We start from the raw sequence: 9,011 nt of genomic DNA, 5'->3' as shown, positions 1-9,011 counted from the left end.
GCGCTGCGTCATCAGTTCCCTGCACGTGCAGAGACACGCTTCCTCTAAACACTCAGTGCCACACATAAAGTATGCAGTTTTAATCCAAGACAAATGATTAACAATGATCATATTTAACAAGAATGATCACAATTCACTTTAAACTCCTCTCACCTCTCATCTGTGCGTTAGGCAAAGAGAGGAAACGGCAGCAGATTTCTAACAAACATAAAAACACTGTAACACAAATATCAGCCGAGATCCCAATGACATATAGATGACTAGAAACATGAAGCGCTCAATAAATACAGAAGCAATAACACGCGGCTTTACGCTGTGTCAGCATGAGACAATCTCAAATCTGACTTTAATGCAATTTACACAGAGAAATTGCTTATTAAAAAGTGTACAGTACATTTGTTTCACTCATTTCTGTTTTGAATAAGGCCCAGTGTGCAACAATTATGGAGTATCTATCATCATAATAATGCTAAAAAATTAACACAATCTGATATAACTTCATATTAAACACAGAACATCTTCATAACGCAAAACATGTAACCTCAGGAATACCTATAGAGAAAGAGCATGACCGTCAGAAAGCACTGCAGCTGTAGGATGAAGTCCAAACACTTCAGTAAGTCGGGTTGCCAGCAGGGCAGCGAACCAAAAACATCCCAAACAAATACAGCAAACACGATGTGGAGAATGGCCTGAAGAGGTTTTCCTGGTAAGACGGAGATCTATATCAGATGACAGATCTATATAAAGATCATCGTCTCTATTACACACATCTATCCCAACCGCTGTGCACCTGAAAAGTTCCTCTGGAAAAATCACTTCACCGTGCCAGGTCTGACAACAAGTAACAACAACACATTTCATCACATCAACAACCAGTCAGATTTCTTCATCTTCTCCCCTCCCACTTCTGACACTCACAAAGTCCTGATTGGGCAAAATTAAGGGTGTGGCCCAAAGCAACACGACTCTGGAGGTGACATGGACATTGTTCAGAGTTTCTGTCAGACGTTTTGAAGAGATCACATCACACGGCCCAGCAGATGTTTGAGGTGTTGATGTTGGACCTGACCCAGTCTGGGCAGACGTTTCGAGTCGTGTTGTGTTGTGTTGGTCTGCACACGGGGACTGAATTGCGTTTTGGAGTTTATAAACAGCATCAAACCCTGCAGTCTTTTCTTACTCTCACCATGTCAAATTTACCTCGTAGCTCAGCATTAAATATGCAAACACACCCTACACAAAACACATCGCATAGAAACAGAGACGAAGTTTGGCTTAATGATGCTGACATAACCAAGCACAAACCAAACCATAGAGACCTGCTGCTCATAAATCACAAACTCTCACTGACAGTGGTGACCTTCTCTTAAAACTGATGCATTCTGGGTAACGAGTCTCAGTAAAATGATCTAATCACAGGCTATGTTTAGACCTGAATATTAGTGTACTGCACACTGCCAACTATTTTTATTTTAAGTACTATGCAACACTAACAGTAATGTGCTACACTTTTTGTCATATCCTCTTACTATGCATGCTCAAAACTGATTTATCATGTTGCATTTTTTATTTTTAACTTTGCAAAAACATTCACAGGCCAAATGCATTGTGGGATACTATATCAAACACCATCGGCCCTGGTTGTATACTGCATAATTTGGTAGACAGACAGTACGTGAATGTATAGCAGACTCAAGATGACAGGTATGCGTTTCTGTGCACAGCCATAAATACAGATAAGCCAACACCGAGGTGGCCGGCAGGAGAAGGTTTGTTCAGGACAACAACACTAAACCTTGACCGATCGTCCTTGATTTAAACGGCAACACCAGCTCTGATCTCCCACACTAAGACTAACAAAAATACCACATACAACTCCACCCACAGCAGACCAAACCTCATGGAAAATTCCCATCTGTAAAAAGCAGGAACGGATCTCTGGCATGAGTCTCTGAAGTCTGAGTGCTGGACAAACATAAAGCCGGACGAACCCAAGAGTAACATTGATGGGATGCTTTATTGAAAATATATGGATGATTCTCACGAAACCATTGAAACACCACGGCACTAATGATTTTAGCTTTAAAATGTGTAATATAGTAACATTAAAAAGCATCAGAATTGCACAATGTGTGATTTCAACATAAGAATTTATAATTGTAAATTCATTTTCTGCTGAAATTCTCATTACCGCAATGTGTCCGGCTGTGTTTGAACGTGCGTTATGTTGTAATTTAATCAAATTAACACAAAAATATTAAGAAAAAAAAAAATGGATGTTTTGCTAGACTACTTTAGATGACAGAAAAAATATTTACTGAATATTCATGTATAATAATAATGAAGAAAAATTAGGAAAATTATGTGTCCATGCCTGATGTTCTCATCCTCCGCAACACTTTTTGAGAACAGTTTAAGCACACATACAGAATTTTAATAAAGTTTGATTTTGAGTGACCAAGCACATGGACCAGTTACTTCAAGATGGCTACCAGGTAAGATCATTTTTTACAGTTAATTTGAAATATTGTCTTGTCAGAATGCTTACACGACATTTTGATTATCATTACCGCAACAGATGCTTATTAAATGTTAATTTAATTAATAGAAGCATAATACTTTGATTTTAAATGCATGTGCAGAATCTCCAAATTATGATCTTTCAGGTTTGTCATGTCATTTTGAAAATATGTCAGTGTTGATGTTTTCTGACTGTTGCAGTAATGAGATTTTTTAGGACTCATTTTTTATATTATGTTACAAAAAGTGTTAAATGATAAGTAAAAGTTTTTAAATTAATGTTCCCATTTACTCCAGACTTTGTTTTTCAATGTCTGGTGGGAAAAAAAGTAAATTTAAGCAATTTTTACATTTTCATGCTTGACATTTTTAAAACCAAGTTTTCGTGAGAATCACCCATATAGCAGCACACGATTTTAAGTTAGAGCTTTTTTAAACTCTTTATGTTATGATATTGAATGAAATCTTGCTTATCTTTGTTTTGTGTTTTTGCAGCATTTATTGAAATCCATTATGGGACATTGCAAATGTTACATGTACTTTAGTCTTATAATTCAGCATAAAATCCCAGATAATTTACTTTTATTCTTTTTGCATGACACGTTTTGTCTAATTGCTAAGAGTGCATTCATGTTTTTAGTATTTGTGCTCTCTGAGAATCGAACCCATGGCCTTTGTTTGTCTATGATGCCTAAAACTGTTGTCTATGTAGGCAGCTCAACAGGTTTGAGAACAGATGTAATATTGTGGGTTTATTAGTCAACTCACTCTAGAAAAGATCTTACTGGATATTTAGAAAACACAAAGCTTCCTTTATATCCGCCATCTTCGGTGCAATTATAAGAACTATCAGCGCATTAAATATTCATCTACATCTACAAACACACACATGCATGCACACACACGCACACACACACACACACACACACACACACGCACGCACACACACACACACACACACACACACACACACACACACACACACACACACACACACACACACACACACACACACACACAGACAGACACACAGAGGTGTGTATCAGACCTGTGAATAAACTCTGAAGTCATAATAGTTTATAATGCAGATTACATAATAACAGTCTAACAGCTGGTGTGTCCATATTAAACAAGAGCTGACTGCACCATTTCAACTCATGATGAGAGACTGCCAGCACACAAATCAACACATACTGATCAACAGCATCACTTTAAGAGATTAAGAAGCATCAAAGAGTCAAAGTTAGATTACATCACAGGAACATCTTCATGGTCTGATATCAGAAATATGACCACAATGCACATTGCATGAGAACTCTAGATCTGCAAAACTAACGCCAGCACTTCTAGTTTCTTTATTTGCCCATCACAGGCGTACGTCAGTAAACACATGAGCTCAACATGAGACTGCAGACGCATTACATTCAGTGTCTCACATGACAATCATAACATGCTGAGATGTGCTGCTATAAAATCACCGGACGGCCAGGTACAGACCGAGAGCTGTAATCAGATGACCACAGTCATGTTTAAAGGATTACTACACACCCAAAATGAAGTTTTAGTCATGTACCTTATGTTTTCATTGTCTCATGACATCATGCTGATAAACACACAGGAGACACATGAAAAACAATGAGATCTCATGTGGCGGCGTATTTGAATCAAGAGTTGTTATTGTGTGTTTACATCACATATGCGTTATAACAATCTCTAAAAAGCTCACAATATGAATCGTTTTTTTGTGTCAAACGCATCATTTTGCTTTAGAAGACATTCAAGTCAACGGGTATATAATGGATGGATGCACTTTCTGAAACTTTGAAATGTTGAACCAAAAGCAATGACTTTATAAAGCAGATTATTATTTAATATATCTCTGATTGTGTTTGGATAAAGAAAGAAAGATAAACCACTTTGTATGGCATGGTTAAGTAAGTGCATTCATTTTTCTTCATTTCGAGGATAGAGTAATCCTTTAACATTAGAGCCCGACCGATATGCGTTTTTTCGGGCCGATGCCGATACAGATATTAGGGAGTAAAAAAAGACCGATAACGATATATCGGCCGATATTCTTTATGTGTACATTATAGTTCAGTATATATACTACAGTATATTATACTAAAGTACTGTACATAGAATACACTATATACTTTAACATAATATACTGTATATGAATAAATACAATGCAATGCAATGATCACTCACAAATGTGGTGATCCCTCACAAATGTGGTGATCCAACACTTATATTGATGTGACAAAGATATGTACTATAGGCAAGAAGTTAACAATAAACTTTATTATCCAAAATTAGTTGGATATCAGTGCACTAAACAGTAAACTTGACTTATTATAAATAACTTTAAAACACAAAGAGAACAAAATACATAAAACATCATTTGCAGTTTTGACGAGAATAACGTTATAAAGAGAAACTTATGAAGTCATTGATTAATATTAGCTTTACAGTAAGTTGTGTTCTTCACAAATTAGTTAGCCACTCACAGTTACGAAGACAATGCTTGACGGAGCACATTCTAATGTACGCTATGTTTAATGTTGTGCTTGTGCACAATGTTTTTATAACACAAACCCAGGGTTCCGTGCAAACTTTAGACTTTTATAAAACTAAAGCGTCTTCGCTCCGCCTCTTATATTTAGCAAGGGTGTAGAGTTGCGCGAGCTTATTGAATCAATTGCTCTGAAATTAGCATGTTAACTAACAACACAAGCAGCAGTAATCTCATATAGTGTTATATAAGTGCACGGCTGCGCGTAGTTTAAACGTGTCATTTCTCCCGCTTGCGTTTTAACTCGCAAATCGACAAAGAGACGGATTAAAAACACCAAATGTAAGCGGGAATGCGTCTCTCTTGTCCATTTATAATCCAATCGACCAAAGCGCGTCTTAATACCAGGTGTAAAAATGTTGTGAAGAAGACACTGCGTGACTGCAGCCACCTGAACTGAGAGACTGACTGACTGAAGTGAAGGGGGTGGGGGATTGGATGGTGTCACTACAGTGAGTGATCTGGGTCGCCATTAGCAACCAGTATGGCGCACTCTGCTGGACAAACAAGTACTTACATCTTTCAAATGCATTTAATGTGTTCTGTAACAAACGTTCATATCGGCGCATATCTGCGGCTTATACACCGATACAGATATATCTGCGACATGCTCATATCGGCCGATAAAATCGGCAAAACGATAAATCGGTCGGGCTCTATTTAACATTGCAGTTGCCTTTAAACTGGTCATATGCTATCTTTAAGGATTCATGGCAAAGACAATCCCAGAATGCACTGTGGTGAGAAAATCCAAGATGGCAGTCGGAGGCTAAACAAATGAAGAATGTCATTTAAATATAAAATCACCAAGTGTTGAAACAGAGCTAAAATATGTTCAGTCGTAAAAGTAACAATTACCTCTCCAGCAAAAAAAAGACACATGAGACACAATGTACCACAAGACAAAAAACATCTAAAGTACAACAATGTTACAGCAGTCATCATGATCAAGTGTGACGGACCCCGACAGATGGACGGACCCCAGAGTAAACACACTGAAGTTCAGACGGGCCTTCAGCTAATGTTGTTCTTGAATGACTGCCAACCTTCATCAATGTTGTTAAAATCACCTGGAGTCACTTTCAACACAGAGACGGCGGGAGGAACTCAACAACACAACAGAGAAACTTACTGTATCAATTACACATAGAAACCAGAAACATACAGACAAACATACAGATTTTACTGTATGCTTGCTTGGTTTTACAATGTCTCAAAAAGTGAGGATGATGATACAAGATAACCAGGGTCAAGAGGTCAATTCATATTTCATTATCATTAATTCTTTAAACTTGTCATTACGCCCAAAGCTCTGGAAATTTCCATGCCTGATTTCTTCACCCGAGTTGTGAAACTACTTAACAAACAAAACCTCAAAACTTAAAGGTGCTCAACAGAAAAACAGGGAGTAACAATGTTTGTCCTGTGAGTCAGAGATCCCGCTTACAGAAATGTGTCAAATGTCAGACACACACAATGCAGATTATCTTTGATGAAATATTACACAGCGAACAAACCCCAAAAATGCTTTGTGTCTATCTGATCTGTCCTGTGGTGAAATAGATACGCGTTCACTTTAAATATAAGCTGCTTACACGGAGCTGAACGTAAGGCTGAGGATTCTTCCTGCAGGCTCTCAGAGTCTCAATGACTGAACTTGTGATTCTCGAACATCTGTGAGCGACTTTACTGTTAGCACCTTATGACCACACTCATGTTAAGAGAGAGAGAGACTCATTCATTGTAAAGGAGCAGTAATAGTGCAGGGATAAAGCAGTGGAGCTTTAAAGAGTTGAACCCGGATGGAAAAGTGCTTAGCAGCGAAAGGCCTTTACTAAAAAAAGATCTTATGCAACAGTCCCGCATTTCTGCCCTTTACCGTCGTGTCAAGAAGAACATATTGCATTCATTTGCTTCGTTGAATCCATTGTAATATCTAATGTCCCCTCAGTATCCGTCTGTAAACTAAAACCCAGAGATGCACAATAAGCTACAGCTATAATATGCATCACTACATGGATAGTTGCGGTCCTAAACGAATAAAATGCTTGAGTTGCGTTTAAAACACAATATTAAAGACATAATATTCACCAACACTATACTTTATTTAAAGACACAGGGTGTTGTGTGACTATACTGTATGACGCGTGTGATCTGGAGCGTTCACTAACACACATGGCCCAGGGTGAATTAACACATCAGCACGTAAATCTAATGAATACACAGCATCAAACACAAGCAGATACATCATAAACCATCACACAAACACACAGGACACAATAAATCATTTGTGCATTACTAAACTAAATGACTAGTGTTGGGAAGTGACTAAAAGTGTCAACTATTAACTCAATGATAATAGCTTCTTTTCAGAGCTTTTTTTAAGTTGACTCTTTGCAAAACATAACATAACATTGTTCTCTTCATACTGTCATGAACAATCATCTTATGGATGTTTTATAAAATATAAGTGTGTCTGATAAATGCTGCATCCATTATAATCACATCATCTGTATCATCTAAATACTAGAATGTATTGAATAAAGGACCGAGAAACACAACACATGCCCAATGCGTGGATAACATGATATCTGTGATAACAGGCAGAGAGACTATAGATCACAATAACAGCGTAGGTGACTCACCAAAAGACCTTGAAAGGTTCATAAAAATCCAATGGGACTGCATAGAACAGCAGCGCGTCTCCTCACCGAGAGCCTGAACGGACGCAGAGTCGACCGAGAACCTGCGGAGAGCAATGAAACAAAAGTTAAGATGCATTTCACAAAGCAAACTACACTAGGCTAAACCATTACGCATTCACACAACCACACACACTTCTGCTTTGCATAGTACAGAGGATCAATTTACATGCATTGTGAATGACAGCAGTAAAGCCTGAGGTCAGCATACAAACAGCTTCATCAAACACACACACGATAGATTTAATACTTCTACATGTATATAAACACAGCATGACTCATTACATAAAGGAATACCACAGCATCCCCATGGTACATGACGCAACTACAAGATGCGTCTGTGTCATACTAAGGGCAAAAGAGGGCTTGTGAAGGTCATCGCGATATTTGGAGCTGACTGATATTGAGTAACAGCAGACATCAGATCAGCGAGTGTCAATCAAACAGAAACGACCAGCATCATTTACACCTGCAGAATAACAGCAGGACGCGCGCGCGCACATAGATCTTCCAAACCATCAGTGACGACAGCACATCAGTATGAAACATAAAGCATTTATAAAGGATACACATAGAAACAGTGTGTCAATAACTGATTCATCATTTTACCGCAGTGGTAAAGTCAGCAACATTAATAAACCCAGCTGACGCGCTGCATATTACGCGGAACATCAAACGCGCCGCTGCTGCAGTAACATTGAAACAAACACACTCACCCTGACGTCACACTGCTGCTGCTGGCGCGAAAGCTTTAATCGGTGTAAATATCGCTGTTTTTGGTGTTACTCTGCTCGGGTTTGACTCTTCAGCAGCTCTTAATGCGCCTTTAAAGGGAAGATCTGTCCGAGAGACGCGCGACGCTTCCGCCGACCGATATGGTGCTCATTTGAATATGAGGGCGGGGCTTCGGGTTAAAGGGTAACGACACCTGCCAGTGACTGAACTGAGATACAGGCAAGTGTCATTATTTTAAATGTATTAAACACTTTATTTTACGTTATTACTGTTACAGTGTAATTATACATTTAAGTACTAAGTAATAATCATTACCAACATATATGTACTATAGGGTTGGGGTTAGGATTAGGGTTTGGTTTAGGATTAGTTGCATGTAATTATGCATAATTAACTGTTATTACTATAATAATTAAATGTAGCATATCGTTAGCCTCATAGCATTATTGCCTAAGACTTATTTTGGCCAAATTGTG

The 9,011-nt window shown here is 38.2% G+C and overlaps 1 protein-coding gene across 2 annotated transcripts in view; it reads right to left on the bottom strand.

Annotated features, from left to right (window-relative positions):
- slc45a4a (solute carrier family 45 member 4a) overlaps positions 1 to 8,687 on the bottom strand; it is a 42,662-nt gene extending 33,975 nt beyond the window's left edge. The window contains exons 1-2 of one of the 2 annotated variants that reach the window (XM_055220946.2): positions 8,517 to 8,687; positions 7,744 to 7,844 (exon numbers count right to left, since the gene is read on the bottom strand). The gene's annotated coding sequence lies outside the window, so the exon portion shown is untranslated. Of the gene's footprint in view, positions 1 to 552; positions 858 to 7,743; positions 7,845 to 8,516 lie in introns of those variants that run through there. The other variant, XM_055220947.2, reaches the window with a different exon arrangement.
- Between the last annotated feature and the right edge of the window lie 324 nt (positions 8,688 to 9,011).

This window comes from Misgurnus anguillicaudatus, chromosome 20 (genome assembly GCF_027580225.2).
Source record: "Misgurnus anguillicaudatus chromosome 20, ASM2758022v2, whole genome shotgun sequence".
Lineage (NCBI taxonomy): Eukaryota > Metazoa > Chordata > Actinopteri > Cypriniformes > Cobitidae > Misgurnus > Misgurnus anguillicaudatus.
The sequence above is the reverse complement of the archived record's forward strand: the minus strand, read 5'-3'. Positions and strand labels throughout refer to the sequence as shown.